This window comes from Medicago sativa, chromosome 6 (genome assembly GCF_051527215.1).
Source record: "Medicago sativa cultivar Bolivia chromosome 6, Bolivia_mono, whole genome shotgun sequence".
NCBI lineage: Eukaryota > Viridiplantae > Streptophyta > Magnoliopsida > Fabales > Fabaceae > Medicago > Medicago sativa.
Genome location: NC_140754.1, coordinates 39,462,542 through 39,478,890, shown reverse-complemented (window position 1 = coordinate 39,478,890; position 16,349 = coordinate 39,462,542). Strand labels below are relative to the sequence as shown.

The following is a 16,349-nucleotide window of genomic DNA, read 5'->3' as shown; positions in this document are numbered from 1 at the left end:
TGAGGCCTTTGTAATTAATATTCTTCAACAACCAAGTTTGTAATGACATTGTGCGCCCTTAGTGGTTTTAGCACCATTTATAATACAATTAGATTATTCTCATTTACACTTGTTTGAAATGCATGATTTATTTTCAAGTATAATGTTTTGAATTTGATTGCACGTGTGAGGCTTTTTAATATTGTTTGAAGTATTTGTTGAGAGCGAACTATTTATCCTGCGTGTTTCATAGACTGCAATAATTTGTATTCTCTTACTTGTTCAGCTTGTGTTGTTGCTCGCTTTTGAAATTCAAGGTTTATGAGGCAAAGCTTGTTTTGCTCTAGAGGGATGGACCCCCCCCCCCCCCCCCCCGGCGTCATTATTTCGATGAAGTGATTTAATGACTAGAGAGTTCAGCATGCCCGCTTGATTGCCTGTTACTTTGACTTGTTGAAATCAAAGTTCTGCCTTTTTCTTCCCAGGTAATTGGTTACTATGTTTGGAAAGTTTTACCTTTGTGTTGTTTTGCAAGGAAGAGTTTGGGCAGAGGGTTCCAACTGTTACGCGGAGTATTAGTTAGAAATATTGCACATCGAAGAGATCGTTTATCTGAATGAGTGTCCAAAGTTGTGTTTTGGACGTATAACAGCGGATGAACGAAGAAATCATTCTAAATTCAACGCACTGAGGCGTGAGTCACCCATCGCGAGCTGGGGTTGTACTTAACATGCCGAGCAGTGATGTCGCAACGGTAAGCGTACATACTGAGGAGTAAGAGAATTTGTTGTATGAATTTCTTTTATCCTTTTTCTTTTTGGATTCGGAGTGGCACGACTTTCCTCTTCGTTTATTTGCTCGTTGGAGAGCGAGGAGTTCATTGCATAGAACTAAGTATGCACATTAGAGTAAATTGGCGTTGTCTGCCATCTAAGTGTAATGCTTTTTGAGTTTTTTGGCATTCCAAGTCCTTGGAATTGTATTTTCATGAAGATCTTCGAGTCCATAAGCTCCCGTCCCAGTTTTCATTCGGATTCTATAGGGCCCGTCCCAGTTGGCGGCAAGTTTCCCTTCTTCAGTACCCTTTTGATTTCATCGGAGAACGAGATCGCCCACTTCGAATTCTCTTTTCCTAACTTTCTTGCTGTGGAGAGCGGCTATTTTTTTTTAGCGCTGCTTCCCGCAAGGTAGTGTTTGTTCTGACTTCGTCGACAAATTCAAGCTCTTCACGTAGATTCGCCGTGTTGGCCGGGAAGTCGGTGTTGGCGTCAGTTCGCCAAGTGAGTTCTGTCAATTCAATTGGTATGACTGCTTCCATCTCATATGTGAGCCGTAAAGGTGAATCTCCAGTGGTGGAGTGGGGAGTAGTTCTATAGGCCTAGAGGACCGCGTGCAACTCTTCAGCCCACTGTGTTTTGGCCGCGTCTAGCCTTCTTCGTATCCCTCGTAGAATGACCCTGTGTGCGGCCTCGGCGAGGCCGTTGGCTTGAGGTTGTTCGACGGAGGTGAAGCTTTGTTTGATGCCGATATTCCTTAGGTAGTCTTGGAACCTTTGGTCCGTGAATTATGTATCATTGTCAGATATTACTAAAGTCGGTACTCCAAACCTTGCTAGATTGTTCCTTTTGAAGAAACAAAGTACATTTTTAGGCGTGATCTTAGCCAGTTGTTCGGACTCGATACATTTTGTAGAGTAGTCGATGGCGACTACCTGATATTTCATCTGTCCGGTGGCTTTAGGGAATGGTCCCAGAAGGTCGATGCCCAACCATGCAAAGGGGCAAGGGGAAACTAGGGACGTTAGCTCAACGAGGGGTGGTAGGTGCATGTCCCCATGTCGCTAGCACTTGTTGCAAAGGTTCACGTAATCTTGGGCATCTTTTAACATGGTAGGCCAGTAATATCTTGGTCGTAGGACCTTTTTTGTGAGAGCTTTGGCACCAAGATGTTGTCTGCAGATGCCTTCGTGGATGTCGGCGAGGACTTCTTGGGTCTCGTTAGGTCCTAGACACTTGATAAGTGGTGTAATGAAACCCCTTTTGTATAAGGTTCCTTCCACTAAAGTGAATGAGCATGCCCTTCGTTTCAGCCTTATTTTTTCATGCGGATCGGAAGGGAGTTCCCCATTCTCTATGTATCAAGAAATAGGGCCCCTCCAATCTTCTATCCCGATGATTGAGTTGATGTATTACAATTGAGCTTCTTTTTCTTGGATGCTTGGTTTGTCGAGAACCTCCTGTAATATGGTTTTGTTCCCGTTTGCAGTTCGCGTACTTGCGAGTTTTGAAAGAATGTATGCCCGAGTACTTGTGAGTTACTTCGACAATTTCAAATTCTTTCATCTTCTCTAGTACTAACTAGACGTACCTTTGGAGGTGGTCTTCTTTCACCTGGAACTCTCCCGTGACTTGGGAAGCCATGAGTTGCGAGTCGGTAAAGATTTTCACCTTTCTGGCCCCCATGTCTTGGGCGGTTCATAAGCCAGCCAGGAGGGCCTCATATTCTGTAGTATTATTGGTTACAGGGAAAGATAAAGCGAGAGAAATTTCGACAATGATACCTTTGTTATCTTCTACAATTATTTCGGCCCCGCTTCCTTTGGAGTTGGATGATCCGTCTACGAAGACGGTCCATTCCTCGTAGTCATCCTCAGCTGGGAACGTCATCTTGGCGGGGAAGTCGGCAAATACGTGTGCCTTCAGTTCCTTTTTGGATTCATAATGTATGTCCAACTCGGATAGCTCGAGCGACCACTTTATCATCCGACCGGCTACATCTGGGCGACCCAGGATCTGTCTGATGGGTTGGTCCGTCCGGACTATCACCGTATGAGCTAGAAAGTACTACCTCAAACTTCTGATCGCTGTGAGGAGTGCGAGAGCTACCTTTTTTATTCTCTGGTACCTCGTTTCTGGACCTAGCAGCGCTTTGCTGGTGAAGTAGACTGGTTTTTGTCCCTCCGCCGTCAGAAGAGACGGATAGGTGTAAGTATAGTACTTTTCCTTGGTCGGGTCGCGAGAGTACTGGCGGCGTGGAGAGGGTCTCTTTGAGATGCTTCAAAGCATTCTCACATTCCTCTGTCCTATCGAACTTCGTTTCTTTCCTCAAAAGTTTGAAGAAAGGAACGGCATGTTGAGCGGACTTAGCCACGAATCTAGAGAGGGCTGTTAGCATTCTGTTGAGCGTTTGGATGCACTTTTTGGAGTGGGGTGTTAGGAGCTCGATAAATGTGCGGCATTTATCTGGGTTCACCTCGATTCCTCTTTCCGTTAGGTAGAAACCAAGGAATTTACGCGCTTGGACTCCGAAGGTGCATTTCTCTGGGTTGAGTCGCATGTTGTACTTTCGAGTTTGTTCGAACACTCTTCTGAGGTGAGCGGCATGATCCACCTCTTGTTGGGATTTTACGATCATGTCGTCCATGTAGACCTCAAGGATGTCGCCTAGAAGTGTCTTGTGATAGACTATGTTCATCACTCGTTGATAAGTGGCCCCCGCATTTCGTAGACCAAAGGGCATTACGTTGCAGTAATAGTTCCCTGATTCAGTCATGAAGGTTGTTTTCATTTTATCTTCTTCAGCCATGGGTATCTGGTTGTACACAGAATAGGCGTCCATGAAGGATAAAAGTTTATAGCCGGAGGAATTATCTAAGAGTTTATCGATGTTAGGAAGGGGATATGCGTCTTTAGGGCAGGCCAAATTAAGATTGGTATAGTCAACACACATACGCCATTTTCCATTAGATTTCTTGACAAGTACAACATTGGAGAGCCAGGTAGTGTATTTGGCCTCAAAAATAAAATTTTCCTCTAGGAGGTCTTTTACAGCTTTTTCTGCAGCCACTGATTTTTCGGTAGACTGCTCTCTATGTCGCTAGGCTACAGCGCTAACTCCGGGGTCTACTGTCAGTTGGTGACAAGCGACGCTAGGGTCGATTTCGGGCATGTCGGCCGCGCTCCATGCAAATCGGTCGGCGTTCTCCCTCAGGCAAGCGATCAGCTATTGATAGGATAAACCGCAACTGCACGGTTTACCGATGTAGTAATAAAAAGATATCGTTCCGACAGGGAGTTATGAACTCAATTAACTTTTAACAATGATTAGATTGAAAGTTTAAAAGGTAGAAAGTTGTATTTTTGTTTAATTAAAAGAAAATAACAATAATAAAATAAAAGAGTCTTGGGATTATTGGTTCATCATAATGACGAATCCTTCACAAACAAACCCTAAAACTCTAACTTTATATTTGATCTACTTTCTAAAGACAAGTTTCTCTTTAGCCTATCACATCTCCTTTCGGTCTCAGTGAGTGTGTCCTCCAACAACCACACCTATTCTCATGGGTGATTGCCTTTGGAATCCTTGAAGCTCGAAATTTTCACAACATTTTGGTCTTACGGGAACGACAAAAAACTGTTTTAAAATGCAAAAAAACCGTTGCGTTTGGATACCAGAACGGTTTAACCACTGTGGCAGATTGAGGCGTTGTACTTGCCTTTTGCTACGGTTTCCGTCAAAAACAGCCACGGCTAACATATAACCGTAGTCTTATCTCAGCTTTGTAAAACGGTTTTCAAAGATTCATAAAGCTACGTTTTCCTTCGTTGCCATTTAAAATCCGTAGTGAAATCAAACATTTAAGAACATTTTTGTGCTGGCAATTGGAACGGTTCTGGTAGGTGGGGGATTAGAAATCCGTTCTTATATAATTATTTTCATAAGCTACCACAACGGTTTCTCACCGTTTCGATAAAGAAAGGATTTTTTTTTTTAAAATTGCGGACCAATTATTTTGGTCACGGTGATTCACACTTAATTATAAACCAACTTTTTTTTTGAAAAATAATTATAAACCAACTTAAACAATAATATTCATACAATATTTTATATCGAATTGATTAAGATTATCTTTAATCACAATTAACATCTTTAATATATATATATAAACACACACATCTATATCTCTTCATCTTGTGCTTCCAAATCCTTAAATTCTTCATTGATATCATCATTATTCATCTGCAAAATAAAAGTAAAGTGTTCAATAAACACACACGCGCGCGCGCGCGCACACACACACACAAACTTCTTATAAATAAAAACTTCCAAAATGATAAATGCATCAAATCACACAACCAACAAATACAACCATCAACATTTGCCACCACAACACTGCACTAACTCTATTTCTTTGTCCATCATTATTTTTTCTTCAAACTGTGTTTCATTATGTATCAGTACAATTTATTTGTAATATTGTTCAACACTAACACAAAATTACACAACCAATACATCAAGTCTTAAAAAACATAACACGATTTTCATATAACACATTTAAAACATATGGTATGAAAGAAACAAGAATGTAGATCATAAATTACAGTTCAATCTTACCTCATTATCATCTGGAGCAAATATTGACGTAGAAGAACGCAAAACATTGTTAGGATCAGCTGCAGAAGATGTTATCAAATCTGCCAAAGCCTCTGTATCAAACCCAGTTGTGTTTTGACTCAACATGGCCTTAAGAAGAATCTGAATTTTTCCTTCCATTGCTTCTGTTTCCTTAAGCCGTTTCTCCTCCATTTCTTGTATCTGATCCTTTAATTGTTTTACCTCATCATTATGTTATTTTCTATGTCTTGCAATTTCTTCATTTCTCTTCAAGAGAGTCATGGTTGTAGTTCTTCCATGGCAACGAAGTCTCCCAGGTTTTTCTTTGCCGCATACACTTTGAAAGGCTTCTTCAGAAGGCTTCCCATGTTTCTCAATTAAGTCTTGAAGCTTTATCTAACATACATAAAACAATAGCAGTAAATAAATATATTAACATTTCACTAACGAAACATAACATGGTGAAAACTACCGGGATCGAAAATCAATACAAATACTCAAAAACACAATTCTTATCATATCCTACAAACATTAAACAACTACCAAAATCAACACCAAAACAAGATATATGACCAACAAAACCAGAGTGCCACAATGCACAGTGAGTCTACCAAAACCAAAGTGTCAACCGTACAAACTATGAAGCAAATCAAACTCAACTCGCCAATAACAAACAACAAAACATACAACACAGTCTAAAATTAAATTCAGCCATGCCGAGACACCAACAAATTAAAAGGTATTGGAAAAAAACTCACAATTGCAATATTGGTTTCTTCATCCAGCTCTTTTCCTTTCTTACTTTGACGTGTAACAATGAACATTTCTGCTTGACTGGGAGGCTCTTTATCTTCATTACTTACACGCTAAACCAAGCATGACAAGATTATTAGAATATCAAAGAGGTAGCGGAATTTAATATTCACTTGCAAAAATTTAAACAACAATACCATTTTTTCTCTTATAACAGCAAAGGCTTTATTGCCCGTTCGATGTCTCCATTTCAGTTGAGCAATATTTTGAGCATTTTGCAGACTGACTTCCAGCATGCATTAAAGTATAATTCTTTTATTAAATTCTGAATGTGCGACAACAATAGTATATACGAAATAGTAATTGTATCTTACTTGACTGTTTTCATCTCTCCAATGCACCAATAACTTCTTAAAGTCTTCTTCCGGTACCTCTTCTGGACGATTTTTTAACCGCTCACGCATGGTTTTGTACTTGGTAAAATGATTCTTTTTAATCAAGTATTTGTATCGTCTCCAAGCATCATTTACAATAGCAAATACATCCTTCTTTCCTTTCTCTGGGATGATGTATTTTTCCTGTGAAAATAACAGACATATTTAGAAAGATATATTCATTAAAGCATTCTAGCTCACACAAGTTCAAATAAAAAGATAAATACATTGACATATTCCATACTGGATCGATTTCTTCATCCTCCCAAGACTTAACCAAAGCCTTCCAGTTATTGAAGGTGACTATAATAAGATTTTCAATATTTAATTTTACAGGGTTAGTAGCAAATGGAGATTTTGAGGTAAGTCCGTCAAATGGGTTCCCTAATGAAGCAATAATATAAGGACCAACTGAAGTCCCAAACAGGAAATCAAACGGCCCAATTGAGCTAATAGAATCAGGGTAAAAACAAGGTGGAATAATCCTCATAGTACCACTAAGTAGACATGCAATAAGACTAGGTAATGATGCTGAAATAATCGTAGAAAAAGGTTCAATTTAATCTGTCACGTTTTGTGCTGATTGCACGTGTGCTCAACTTCAACAACTTGTGTTCGTGACATCTGCATCATAAACAATATACTTGCAGACATTGTATAATGTTCATGGTTGTATAATATTGATGTTTAAGAACCCTGGTATGGAGGATGACCCGACATGTGGACCCATTATTGATAACATGGCTATTAAGAAGCTTTTCACTCCTGATAAGCCCAAATGTATATACTATCAACTTAATGCACATTATTGTTTATCTATGTATATCTATCCATGCATTTATACTTTCCTGTCAATATTTGTGAGCTCTTTTAATGTTTTCCTGCAAGGTCATTTAAACTTTTAATGCACTAAGATATGCTATAATAAACCATACCTTCTTGAATAGTACTTTCTATGAACCAACAGCAAATACGCTGATCGGAAGAGAAGTGGAGTTGATGTATGGAATAAAAACTGCAAACGTTACTGCAACAGACATGAAGTTTTTATAAGAATCAATATGATGTAGAGAAAGACTATTGTAAGAAAGAAAGGAGTACATTAACATTAGGAATGATGCAAAAGACTAAAACAGATTCATGCCTATTAATCAATAAAAAGAATGATGAATTACGACCTACACACCCGTCTCTCATTCTTGATTTGTAACAAACATACTGATGCATAAGTCTTAAACATAAATTCTACTTAATATAAAACCAAACAGATTAAAAAAAAGGGATAAGATAAAAATAAGTAAACAAAATCATAAACAATATGAGCTTATTTACAACTGAAGTACAAATCTGAGCTTATTGAAACGATTTTCTTAACAACAAATTTTATTATAGTGGAAAACCCTGCACGTGAAGTAGATCTCTGCCTGAACAAAAAAAATACAAATCAAAAAGGTATCGTACAAAGATGGATAATCCAAACCCAAAATGGCCCTACAAAGAAATAAAAAGGTCCACTAAATTAAACCTAGAAGCCAATACAAAGGCAGGACAACAAATCACAGAGCAGACCCCAAAAAAACATAACAGCAGACGAAATCCAACCCACTATAGCCATAAAAACACCCCCAAAATTCAAGCATAACGAAAACCTATACTTCCAAAATCAACACCTACATTAAAACGCAGAACAACTGCAACTTTGCCAATAAACATAAGACGACGCAGAAGGTACATCCGCCGAAGTAAACAAAACTTTACTGAATAAAACAATCTTCGCAAGTTTATTTGGATTTATTACGAAACTTCATATCTAAAATCATATAAAACCATTCGGGACCAAGTTCTTATGTAGTCTAACAATTATACAAAGAAAGAATGAATAAAAAAGTCTAACAACTATACAAAGAAAGAATGAATAAAAAAGGAGAGTCAGTGACTTCAGAACCAAAGTCCTATTTCCAAAAAAGATAAAAAAAAATTTAAAGGTATAAAAATGAGGGTTATTTTATATTTTGGTTGTTGTAAAAAGACTCAAATTCAAAGGGATTGGATCATGACATTATATGCTTATACAACCATAGCAAAAACAAGATTACAATAATGGTTGGAAATGATATCATATTTTTATCAAAATAATGAATGTTTCAACTTCAAACATTAAAAAAAAAAATAATAAATAAAGATAGTATAATATCCATTTCATATATTTTTTTCTCCCCTTTATCCACAATATTCATTTGACCTTTTTCCCATCTTATACTTGAAAGGTCGAAAATTTTAAATTGGTCAAAAGGAATGTTCAAATTGGCATGGATTGGACAAGTTTTTCCATCTTGGACCACTTCAAATTGAAGAAATAAAAAACACGATGGGAAGATCATGGATTGACAAAAAGTAGCTTACTATAAAGTATCACAAAATGTTTGATACATGGATTAGATTCCTAGTCTTTTCCCCCCTCATTGGATTAACCATTATATAGTGTGGCAACTAACCACAACATAATTTGGCTTCAAGGTATAAATTCAACACCACAAACTAGTATAATGATCATTATTTATTTTTAACAACAAATTTATTTATCGACAACCACACAAGACGTAAAGGAAGCGAAAGCGAGCAATACACAGATAAAGGGTGCTGCTGTACACAATAAAACTAAAGCAGCCCCAGAAGAACAAACAGCCACAAAGAAACATCTAACAGATGAAACTAAAAGCACCTAATTGGCACCCAAAATCAGCCCCAAAGAAAAGGAACACAACCACACCTACAGAAGTACACATGCACTGTCACCACATCAGCTGCACTCACAGACTAAAAACAGGCCACTAATAACCACTTAGGTGTGATATTATATTGATCATAATTCATAATAAATAGTATAGTTGAAAGTTTGCAACCAATCTAATTTTATGCTCCTTTCAGAAACTACTAGTGAGAAAGTAGATCCACTATTGGTAGTGTTGACATTTAATTTTTAAAAAATATTTAATTTTGATACACGATAAAGTAATTTACACCATCAAACAATTGTATATATACATGACTTTTATGATGGTTGTAATTAAATTCAAATTTTCATAATTGATTGACAATGTAAATAATTTAAACGCACAATTGAGTGTAAATTGGAGATCAGATCAAAGGATTGAAACTAATGTATGCCATAAGAAGTAATTCAATGCAAAAAGTAAAAGCAGATAGAGATCATGTTGTATATGGTTATAATGATATCATGATATATGTTCCAAAAAGGTCTAAACAGAAAAAAATCAAAGGCATAGTAGACATTGAAAATAAAATAACTTACTGAGGAAATCTCCCAAGCTGAATTGTTTCTCGGCAACCCACTTCAGATAATTAACAGTTGGTTTTTCAAGATTGTCAAACCAGCCTAAAGAATCTCCCAATGTGTAATTTTTGTAAGCTCCAACAGAACCTAAGAAACATGAGAGAAAAAGACAAGAAATAGTTGAAAATAGAAGAAACCAACCAGTAGCCCCAAAAACCCAGAAACACTTATATTAATTAATTAAAAATAAAGGAACCCATCAACTAAACACTAACCAGAGCTTAATATTTTACATAAAAAAGAAGATTGAATTAACAATGAAGTACCCTAATACTAAAGTATCAGGAAAAATCAAAATTCTACAAAATCAAAATTGGTAAAATTGATGATCAAATACATAATCCTAATAGCTGAGCACTAACAAAATTGAAATTTAAGCAATAAAAACACCACAAAAACAAACCAAATTGAATTGAGAGATTGGGAAGAAGACTTGCGGTGGTGAGATTGGGAAGAAAACGTAAGCACCAGAATTTCGAATGGGTTCAGCGTGGTTGAAGCTTTTGAGATTTTCGAATGGCTTCTGAGGTTCGAATAGGTTGAGGGTTTGAGAATGTTGAGGTTCGAATGGGTTCTGAAGTTAGCTTCTGAGGTTCGATTGCGTTTGTACGTTTCTGCTTTGGATATTGGTTTTTATATATTTTTCTTTTTATTCTTATTATTAGTTTTTATTAAATAATGGAGTTTGTTTTTTTTTTTTTACAAGAGTTTTTTTAAGAGCAAATTGTTTTTTTTTTCTTTTCAAAAGGGTTGTTGTGTATTTGTTTTTTAGAACGGTATTTTTTTGTTATATTAAGATTTTTTTGTTTCAATTTTTAAGAACGGTATTTAACAAAGTTGTTACTCGTACTTTTATTAAAGGTAATTAAAAATTATACCAGAACAGTTAATACATGTTGACAAAAATAACAAATAAAAATCCGTTCTCGTTTCTTATACCACAACGCTTTTGAGTTGTTACAAATAAATTAAAAAAATATCATATCCTACTAAAACAAAATCAAAAAATCGTTGTCCATGGGGCTCTACCAAAACAATTTTTTTACCTTCCAAAATTTAGGCGTTGTCGTAGGCCCAAAATGTTGTAGTGATTTATATGTCTCAAGGTTTGCTAGACCATTCTCATGTTTCGCAATCCTTGTCTAAATTCACTTGTTCGAATATCAAAACTCCACTCTTGTTTTATGAATTGATATTTGGGATAATGAATTAACAATTATCAAACCCTCCACTTTTGCTTCTACAGTTTGATAATGGTTAATTCACGTTAAAACGGTGAATTTAGATTAGAAAGTAGTTTTATATAAAATTAGGGTTTATGGTTTGGTTTGATTAGGATTACGTCATTAGACTTATCCAACAATCCCAAGACAAGAAGAGTCTACTCACTAACGTTCATTGTAGACATAGAGAAGAAGAAAAAGAATAACATAAAATAACAATAAAGTAAAGATGAACTTTTATTCCAAGAACAAAAGATTATTTGTTTGTGATGGCTAGCTACTCTATTTATAGGATACATTCGACTTAAAATCAAAGCAATTGCATCACTAGAATGTTCCACAAGCAACTGTGGGCTTTTTGGTCAAAATAAAATAGAGTAGCTTAAATCCTAAGTAAAAACAGCAAAAGGCACTCCTGGAGGGTGGCACGGCCGTGCCAACCATAGCACGGGCCGTGCCAAGCTTCTGACTTTGGGGAGACATATTTTTGTCTCCAAATCTTCGTATTTTTGCTCCGAATCAGCTCCAGACTCCTTTCTTTTGCTCCAAGACTCAATCCATCAAATATTTACTCCTGAAATATAATATTATTCAATTGAAGTAAAATAGCTCAAAAAGGAAAGAATATTAAAATAAAATAAACTTAAATCTAATTAAAACGAAACCAAATCTTATACTAAAACTAGCAAATTATTGACTCATCAAACTCCCCCACACTTGAATCTTTGCTTGCCCTCAAGCAAAAGGCATAGACATAGTAGCAACAAAAAGAATAACATATGGCAATACAATTGAAAACTCATGTCTCTCTTAAGGTTTTATTTCAATGTACACTAGTCACAATTTCAAGTATTCCTTGTGATTGTGAACCTATTCAACCTAACATCAAGTCTCAAGTGAGTGTGTGTGTGCAGTCTAACCCTTTTCTTGTTCCTGTATAAGACAGATATTATGAGGAACAGGTTCTAACCTTAACACTAAAGTAACAGAGAAAAGTCCTTTCTTCATTTCATATAAGAGAGATGGAAATTTAGTTAGAATTAAATTGACAATTTAAGCACTTGGGGGCTTGCAGATTGCTTAGGGGCAACCATCTTCTCATAGGAAGTCCGCGAGGGGTATCCTTTCCTCCTAGATTCCATAATCACCCTAAGTAGTGCTGCAATTTTTAATCATCTCCACGTAGGAAGTCAGTGAGGGGGTTTCCTTTCCTCCATGCTTTGATTTCCTCTTTTGAGGGATTTAGAACTTAAGTTCGATTAGAGAGTCATCACCACATTTAGGAAGTCAGCGAGGGGGTGTCCTTTCCTCCACATGTTGGTGCCATTCTCCCGCCCCATTTTGGTTTAACACATTATAACAATATAACACATTATTTCCCACACAAACTTATACTACTTTTACTCTGAAGACTTTTAAGGGTCCAAGTTACCATTAAAGTTAGAACGTGTTCCTTAAAATACCTACTCACACACTTACTCAAAGATTGCAACTGAGTGCTTTTCTCATTGGAGAATTTTTCACAATAAAACATGATGTGGGTATAGCAAGAACACTAAAAACACAAGAAATCACTTTCATGTACAAGAAACAACCTTTTAAGAGAAGACAACAAAAAATTTTATGCCATAATTTCCAATAAAAACAAGCTACTTAATCATGCCTTTCGCAATAAAAACAAAACAAAAGAATAAAGTTCATGGGAGTTTGGAACACTACGACTCTAGACACTTTATTAGGCTCCCGCCACACTTAGGAGAAGCAATGTCCTCAATGATTCAAAATAAAAGAAAAGAAAAGAAGAAGTAGAAGAAGAAGGAGTAGAAGACGAAGAGTAGGAGAAGGAGAGTAGAGAAGGGAAGAGAGGAAGAGGAAAGCTCACATTTTATTGAGGTCCATAAGGAGGACCTTGGAGATGGAAGTGTTGCATCATCCGTCGGAGCATTTCATTGTTTTTTCCGTCATACGGTTGCCCCTTTGGACATCATTTCTTATTCCGGATAATTCAACACCTTGCCTTTGTTGCTCGGTGCTTATTCTCTCAACCTTTGTTTGCATCCATGCCCATTTTTCATTGTCATTTATCCCAGCGGCTTCTTGGTCATGGTGTTTTTCCTCATGGTGCAAGTGTGCACCCTCTCCTTCATCAAGATTTTGCTCCTCATGTACTAGGACATCATCAACATACAACAAATTTTCCTCCATCTCGGCGTTAGTCCGAGATGGGTTAGGAATTAAAAATAAAATAAGCACATTGAGTTTGAGGGCATATCGCATGGGTGGACGATGTTTTATGAAGTTCATAGAGATGAGGGTCTCTATGTTAAGCCTATTGTTTCCCTCAATTGGTTTTATCCCTTCATCCTCACCCACTCCAAATTGCCTAGCTATGTATGTAATGATACCACCTACTACTATCTCTCCCTTACCGTCAGACCTATTACCTACATATGAAAGATAATCAAGCAAGTAGAAACAAATATTCACAGGGTGGTTATATAGCATAGCCCATAACATGAAGAGCTCATCTGTCCTAGTGTTCCCTAAGTCGGTTCTACCTCAAATGGTGCAAGTAATAATCCTCTGAAGGTGCCTAGGCACAGGATTGTGTTATTCAACAGGCTAATCACATGTTCCTCTATTTCTAGTCTATCCATAGCATTAACATCAGGGTACCTGCAAAGAGAGATAGTTCTAGAGATTAGAGATTTATATCTATTCCTTTGCTCGGGATCCTTGAGTTCGATCCCATGATTGCGGGTTGTTGATTGCTTTTTGCACTACTTCCGGAGTCTTCAATTTCCTCTTAGATGCGATGGACCGAGTTGACTTGGTTTTGGTTTGGGTTAAGGTTAGGTTTTTGTGTGGGAAATGTTGGTTTAGTGATTTGGTTGGGACTTAATGAAGGTTTTTGAGTTTAATGATGAAGATTGGTGAAGAAATTGGGTTAGGGATTAATGGACTATGATTTTGGTGTTTGGATGGGTGAAGGTTGATTTTGATTGGTGGCTTATGTTTCCAATGATGGCTGGAATTGATTTGCGGAAGAAATTGATTGATTTGGTATAGATATGAGGGAGATATGAAGGTTTGAAGGTTGTTGGTTATGGAGGTTGTAGAGAAAAGTTTGAAGAATGAGAGATGTTTGTGTTTGAGAATGAGGGAAGAAGAAGAAAAATTTGTGGTTATAATAACCTAGGAGTCGGGCACGGCAGTGCCAACCTTAGCACAGGCCGTGCCAACTTTCTGCACATGGGGACTTCAAAAATTTTCACTTTTCTCGAATCATACTCGAACAATTACCTACAAAACACTTAAAACAACAAAAAACAAACAAAATAAAAGCAGATAAATGTGTGGGTTGCCTCCCACGAAGCGCTCGTTTAGAGTCATTAGCTTGACGGTTAGAAAGTGGTTTAACTATCCTATACCCAATCTTTCAGAAAGGGACAATGGCATCAAACCGACATTCTCTCCCAAATCACACATGGTTTTCTCAAAGGTTTCAGATCCTATGACACAAGGTATGGAAAAACTTTCTAGATTCTTAATTTTAGGTGGCAATTTGTTTGGAAGTATTTCAATCGAATTCCTAAACTGGTCATATAACTTGGATTTAACAAAACCTTGTGTTAATGGAATTTTAGGCTCATGAGATGGTGAAACAAATGGCTTTTCATTCTCTCCTATGGCTTTCTCACTTGTAGGCTCATCACTTCCTATCTCTCCTTTATTGTTCTTCACTTTCACAACGGGGTCCTCTAATTGTTTACCATCCCTAAGAGTAATAACACATATATGGTCTTTGGGATTGGTTTCGGTTTGGCCCGGAAGGACTTCGAAGGTTTGAGAAGAAGTAGCCACCTGTTGGGGCACTTGAGAAGTCCGAGTCTCTAGCATCTTATTGTGAGTAACTATGGAGTATACTTTCGATGTAAGTTTGGCAAGAGAGTCCTTCAAAAATTCAGTTTGATTTTCAAGCTCTTGGAGCTGCTCGGATTGATTTATACAATAATTTTCTAAAAAAAAGTTCCAAGCTGGATTTTTGAGGGACTCTTTGGTTGTTTGCATAACTGGGTAGTGTTGTTTGTTGTCGAAAAAGATTTTGAGGGGTTTGAAAAAAAAATTGGTTGTTTCTAAACCCTTGATTATATTGATCATAGTTTACTTGCTCAGGACCTTTAACAACACTACCTAGTTAGCAATCAATGCCAATATGGCCAAATACACCACAAACTTCACAGGGAGGTGATACAGGGGCAGGTGAGACAGCACTAGTATTCATTTTATCAAATTTTTGTGTGAGTGCGTCAACCTTAGGAGCTGGATGATCAAGGGAAGAAATTTCATACCTACATGCCTCTTTTTTAGAGGGTGAAGAAGCAGTGATGGATCTCTCACTTGTCCACTGATAGTGGTTTTGTGCCATGTCCTTGATCAAAGCATATGCTGCTGTGTAAGTTTTATTCATCAAAGCTCCACCTGCAACTGCATCAACATAAATTTTTGTGGTACGCAAAAGACCATTATAAAAAGTGTGAATAATAAGCCACTTATCTAAACCATGATGGGGACAAAGTCTAAGCATTTCTTTGAAACGCTCCCAAGCATCGTAAAGAGATTCTCCATCTTTTTGAGTGAATTGTGTGATTTGATTCCTTAATTGAACAGTTTTAGAATAGGGAAAGAACCGGGCAAGAAAAGCTTGCCTCATTTGGTGCCATGAAGTTATAGAACCGACTTCCAATGAATGAAACCAAGCACTAGCTCTATCCTTTAAGGCTTTGTTTGCGAGTTTGGAGGGGAAGGGAGGGGAAGGCTTGGGAAAAAAGGAATGAGCAAGTGGAAGAAATAGAGGAAAATGGGAGCGGAGGGTTTTGGGGGGTTAACTTTTCTTCATTATACAAAACCCTCCTCATTTGGAGGAACTAAAAAATTGTATTGGAGGAGGGTTTTGGGGGGTTTTGGAGGGTTAATAAGAATTCTTTAAATTTAATTTATATTGTTATAATATTTTTAAAATTAAAAATAAAGTAATCATATGCATTAATTTATCATTCTCTAAAAAACTACTCTTTTAAAACATTTGTAAGATTTCTCTATTTTTCTTCATATTTTGCACCCCTCAAAGCCTTTCCTTTCCTTCCCCTCCAAACTCGCAAACAAAGCCTAAGGAAAAAGGGAAGAGGTGCAGCCTTACGGCCTCTT

The 16,349-nt window shown here is 37.1% G+C and overlaps 1 non-coding gene and 1 pseudogene across 2 annotated transcripts; one reads left to right on the top strand and one right to left on the bottom strand.

Moving 5' to 3' along the window:
• Positions 1–4,938: 4,938 nt before the first annotated feature.
• LOC146915063 (uncharacterized) lies at positions 4,939–6,751 on the bottom strand (annotated as a pseudogene). The gene is made up of 5 exons (XR_015016594.1): positions 6,504–6,751; positions 6,327–6,419; positions 6,135–6,242; positions 5,377–5,772; positions 4,939–5,001 (listed from the first exon to the last, which is right to left on the bottom strand). The product of XR_015016594.1 is annotated as an uncharacterized LOC146915063 (transcript).
• Positions 6,752–15,700: 8,949 nt separating this feature from the next.
• On the top strand, positions 15,701–15,807 carry LOC146915062 (small nucleolar RNA R71). The gene has a single exon (XR_015017119.1). It is a non-coding gene; the product is annotated as a small nucleolar RNA R71 (small nucleolar RNA).
• Positions 15,808–16,349: the final 542 nt, after the last annotated feature.